Raw genomic sequence first — 5982 nt, 5'->3', positions numbered from 1 at the left:
CTCCTTTCCGTGCGCTGGGAGGGGATCCAGCCAGTCAGAGAGAGCCGGAGCCCGGCGGCTAGGCTGCATTCCAGGCAAAGCCCCGTCCTCTCACTCCCCAGCTCGGTCCCCTTTCTGTTCTTCTGGGCCAGCTTCCCTCAGGGACCCCTTGGTGAAGCAGTTCACTTCCCAGAGAATGGGAATCCCTCAGAGACCCCTGGATTGTTAGAAAAGGAAGCCCAGTGGGTAATGTTCCCCCTCTTTTAAGGCATAGATAATTTGGGAGGAAGCTGGGTGGCCCAGTGGCTGGAAAGCCCGGCCCAGGGACAGGCGATCCTGGGTTCAAATATGGCCTTGGACACTTCCTAGCTGGATGATCCTGGACAAGTCACTTGACCTTGTTGGCCTTGGTTTCCTCATCTGTAAAATGAGCTGGATAAGAAAAAGGCAAACCACTCCAGTATCTTTGCCAAGAAACTTCCCAAAGGAGTCACTTCACCCCCATTACCTAGCCCTTACTGTACTTCTGCCTTGGAACCAATATGCAGGATCAATTCTAAGACAGAAGGTAAGGGTTTAATAAAATAAAATAAAATATTAAAAAAAAGGCATAAGTAATTTGAACGTGGCCAGCTAGTGTGGAGCAATAGATTTCTAGAGCATGGGGCTTAAAGTCAGGAAAACCCAAGTTCAAATCCAGATTCAGAGACTTACTAACTGTGTGACCCTGAACAAGTCACTTAACTTTGTTGGTCTTGGTTTCCTCATCTGTAAAATGAGCTGGATAAGAAAATGGCAAACCACTCCAGTATCTTTGCCAAGAAACCTCCCAAAGGAGTCACAAAGAGTCAGACATAATTGAACAACAACAACAAATTGGATATAAAAAAATGAAAACAAGAGCTGACTGTAGTAACCCTCTAATTGGTTTCACAGGGCTGAGAGAGGTTACCTAAGCAGGCCTAAGAACTCTTTTCACTTCTTCAGGGGGAGAGTTTCCTTTTATCTGACTTTTCTCTGATGCCATTTTAGAATGTTACAGAATGTTCTGGTATGTTCCTCCTTTGGCCAACATCTGCAGCATGACACAGTTTAACCTAATACAACATTGAATAACATAATCCCTTGCCTCAAGGCTTATATTCTATCCTAATAGAAGAGACCTCAGAGTAATATCATCCATTTCAGTGGTTCCTGACTCTTTGGAGTACAAGGATCCTTTTTTAAAAATTATTTTTTCTCTCAAATCTGGCCTCAGACCCTTCCTAGCTGTGTGACCTTGGGCAAGTCACTTAATCCCATTGCCTAGCTCTTAACTGCTCTTCTGCCTTGGAACCAATACACAGTATTGAGTCTAAGGTGGAAGGTAAGGGTTTAAAAAATAATTATATACACACATAACCCAGATCAGATTGCTTACCATCTCTGGAAGGGGTGGGGGTGAAGAGAGGGAGGGAGATAGTTTGGATCTTATAACTTCAGAAAATGCATGTAAAATTGGTATTATATGTAATTGGAAAAATAAAACATCTTTTTAAAATAAAAAAAAATAATTATAAAGTTATTTTTTTCTCATTATTGTCTTTTGAGAGGTTTTTTGCATCACTTTCATTTCCAAATATATTCCTTCTCCCTCTCCTACCCAGAAAGCCATTCCTGGAAGCAAAGATTTCAAAGGAAAAAATTGCTTCAGCAAAACTAACAAACATATCATTCATGTCTGATAATATATGTAGTGTTTTTCAGCCATGGTCCTCCACCTCTACAAAGAAGAGAAAGAGATTCATTTTCTCAGTTCTTCTTTGGGGCCAAACTTGGTCATTATAATCATGCAGTATCCCATTTCAGTTGGTTTTGTCATTCCATTTATGCTGTTATAGTCATCCCATATGCTGTTTCCACCGGCCTCTGTTTATTTCACTCTGCATACATTTCTTTCTTTTTTAAAATCCTTATCTTCCATCTCAGAACCATCAGAACCATTGTTGATTCCAAGGCAGAAAAATAGTAAGGGATAGGCAATGGGAGTTAAGTGACTTGCCCAGGGTCACACAGCCAAGAAGTATCCAAAACCAGATTTATACTCTGCATATATGGGGCATATATATATGCAATAATTCAAAGTAGATGAGAAGGCTCATATGTTATATGAGCCTTCTCATCTACTTTGAATTATTCATATGCATTTTTTCTTATGGCCCTACCTATATTACATATTACCCAGTGCTTCAGTAGCCAACAAAAAGTGCTGCCATGCATATTTGGATGCATATATGAAACCTCTCTGTTTTTTACTTCTGGAGGGGTACATGAGTAGCAATAGGATTACAGGGTTAAAGGATATAGACATTTTTAGTGACTTAAAAATAAAACAAAACATACTTCCAAATTTCTTTCCACAATGGCTAGACCAATTCATAGCCCTACCAACAGTATCTGAGCTTGCATGCCTTTCTCTAACTCTATCAACAATGATTATTCCCATTGCTTGACATCTGGGTCAATTTTCTGGGCATGAAGGAGTACCTTAATTTGCATTTCTCTTATTTTTCGTGACTAAGAACATTCTTTCATTAAGCAGTTAATAGAAATTTTTTGATCATTTTTTATTGGGGAATGGTTTTTAGTCCTCCCTCCCTCCCTCCCTTCCTTTCCTAAGTATGTCTTCCAGTGCAGAAGAGCAGTAATGACTAGGCAAATTAGGGTTAAGTGACTTGCCCAGAGTTATATAGCAAGGAAGTGTCTGGGGCCAGATTTGAACCCAAGTCCTCCTGACTCCAGGCCTGACATTCTATCTACTGTGCTACCTATCTGTCTCTTCATTATGGACTCTTCAATCCTTGCTATTCCTCAAAAATGACACCCCACTCAGAATCTTCACCGACTTTCCTCCATGTTTGGATTGTTTTCCCTTCTCCTTTCTGTCTACTGGTTTCTCTGGCTTCCTTCAAGTCCCTGATAAAATCTCACCTTCTACAGGAAGCTTTTCCCAACCCCTCCTAATTCTAGTGCAGTGATGGTGAACCTTTTAGAGATGGAGTGCCTGGCCCCACCCCCTAAGACCAGGTCCCATACTGTGCCCTTCCCCCAGAGACTGTATTCTGTGCCATGCTCCTCTCCAACTGAGTGCAAGCCCTACCTCTCTCCTTACCCCACACAGGGGAGGGAGGAAGCATTCCCATTGGGCTGCTCGGTGGAGGGGCAGGTGAAGCGAAGAATGTCCTCAGTGAGTATAGAGAGAGGGAGGGGAGTGGTCCCAGTACTCTGCTCCCCTCCAGCTCTGCTGCCTGTGAGCCACCCACCTTACCCCCTATGTGCTCCCGTTGGCTACTGGGCAGAGGGGATGGAGCATGAGAAAATATGTCATCAGGCACAGTGGAGAGTGGGAAGGGGAGTCCCTCTACCTTTAATGAACTCTGGGGAGAGGGGAAGGGGCAGCTTGTGCCCACAGAGAGTGCTCTGCATGCCATCTTTGGTAGCTGTGCCATAGGTTTACCATTACTGTTCTAGTGTCTTCCCTCTATTGATTATTTCCATTTAGTTTGTTTGTACAGAGTTGTTTACATGTCTTCTCCATCAGGCTAAGCTCTTTGAGAGTAGCAACTATCTTTTACTATTTTTGCTTTTGCATCTCCAGTGCTTAGTTCAATGCTTGACACATCGTGGGCACTTAATAAATGTTTATTGACTAATTACTTGTTAGGGATTTTGTAGAGTGGCTCCTTGTTAAGATATAGGTTCCTCTCTGGGGAGTCAAACTGAGATGATTTCTGAGATGCCACCTCAAGCTGAAATTTTGTGACTTTACTGGATTTTTTTTTTAAACCCTTACCTTCTGTCTTGGAATCAATACTGTGTATTGGCTCCAAGGCAGAAGAGTGGTAAGGGCTAGGCAATGGGGGTTAAGTGAATTGCCCAGGGTCACACAGCTGGGAAGTGCCTGAGGTCAGATTTGAACCTAGGACCTCCCCTCTCTAGGCCTGGCTCTCAATCCACTGAGCTACCCAGCTGCCCCTTTTATTGGATTTCTGAGGTAGGTGAGATACACTTGGTAAGAGGAAGATAAGAAGCAGATTGAGGAGGAGAAAGAGTAAGAGACAGATAGACAGAGAAAGAAAAAGAGAGAAATACAGAGAGGCAGAGAAAGAAAAAGAGATAGAGATAGAGACACACACAGAGGAGATAAACAAATAGACAGAAATAACTTTGAGGTTAAACCCAGTTCATTGTGTCAGAGATCTGATTTGACACATGGCCTATATTTGCATTTCTGAACAAATAGCAGGACAGGTTCCATTCCATTTTTTGAAAGGGGTATTTATATGTCCAGGAAATATTTTGGTGCCCAGCACTGTTGGTATCATAATTGATATCATAAATGTCTGTTGACTGGTTGATAGAGTAAAGAGGACATGGTTCAGCATGGGCCAAGGTAGAAAGAAATCAAGACTTTTTTTGGATGGAAGAGTACTTAGAACTTAGAAAAATCTAACTTTCTAGGAAGCTAGATGGTACAATGGATAGAATATTAGACCTACTCTCAGGAAGACCTGAGTTCAAATATGACTTCAGACACTTAACTAGTTGAGGGACCTTGGGCAAATCACTTAATCCCAATTGCCTAGTCTTTGGTGCTCTTCTGTCTTGGAACTGATAATAAAACAGTAGGTAAGGGTTTTAAAAATGGGGATAATAATAGCATCTTATACTATTATTATTGTTTTAAGGATTAACTGAGATAATGTTTGTAAAAACACTTATGAGAAAAACACAGATGAGGGCTGTGAGTCTTTTAAAGACTAGAATGGGTCTTGGGAAAGAAGAACTGAAAGAGAAAGAAGACATGTAATGCAAGATTGCTAGCAGAAGCCTTTTTGCTTCTGCAATTTCAAACTGTCACAGAAAGACAGTTGGAGGTCTTAGAATCTTCAGAAAGTCAGTAGGAGCCTGAGGCTATAAATAGGGCTGAAACCCAACTGCTGGGGCTTTTGCCTTCTGGCTTTCACTTTGCCTGGGGGCTTCTGCTTTTTGGGCTTTGGCTTAGCCTGTTGGCTTCGGCTTTTTGGCTTGGCTTTAGCTTTTTGGCTTCTACATTGGCCTGTGCTTAATTTGTCTTGGGGAAATTTGGACCTATCTGATTTCTCTGGACCTCTCCCTGATCTCTCCATCACATCCCTGCTATTTCTCTGAATTTCCCTTTGGGCCCTGGGAGGAAGGGTGGCTTGGTGATTGGACATAGTGGGTTTAGATTCTGTAGGCAAGTAGGGCATCCTAAACAACTTAAGGTCAATTTAGTGATTTGATAAATACTTTACTTTAAGGTAGTCAAATCTTCCTGACTGGGAGAGCAGGCTCTCTCAGTCTAACCCCCTCCTGTGACCTTTCCCCCACCATCAGCTTTCTCCCTAGCAGCTGTTACAAAACCCTAAACCCCTCTCTCCTTCTGATTATCCCTGACATTAATAAATCCCCTTTGTTACCTATTCAAAGCCTCTGGTGAATCATTACATCCAAGATTAAGGCAAAGGTTGAAGAGGGAAGGAATTATCTTCTTTTATTTCTTGAGGGAACAGCAGGCAATCATCTTGGCAGGAAGTACATACCCAAGACTTCCTGCAGCCATCAGTTTCACTGGCAGGGAGGAGCCCTTTTGTCTCCTCCCTCAAGGGACTTAGAAATTAACAAGAGAAGTCCTCCAGCCAGATATAAAACATTTCTGACTGGCCCAACTCCTACTGGTACCTTAGAGATACCTTCCCTGATTGAAGAACCTCAGCCTATTTCCCCAATATCCTCTCTCTTTACCCTCGGTGAATAAACCTGTTTAAGCTGCCCTCCTGTATACTCCCTGTCATTCCCTTACCTTCCTATATACCACCTCATCCTTCCCTACACTCAACTATCTCCTTCATTCCCCTTCCAAATCACCTCATATCCCTTTTATCCCTCCTCACTACCCAAATTGCCTGAGACCTGCCTAGATTACCCACTTTTTCATAACAG

This window comes from Gracilinanus agilis, chromosome 3 (assembly GCF_016433145.1).
Source record: "Gracilinanus agilis isolate LMUSP501 chromosome 3, AgileGrace, whole genome shotgun sequence".
Taxonomy (NCBI): domain Eukaryota; kingdom Metazoa; phylum Chordata; class Mammalia; order Didelphimorphia; family Didelphidae; genus Gracilinanus; species Gracilinanus agilis.
This window is presented reverse-complemented; position numbering follows the sequence as displayed.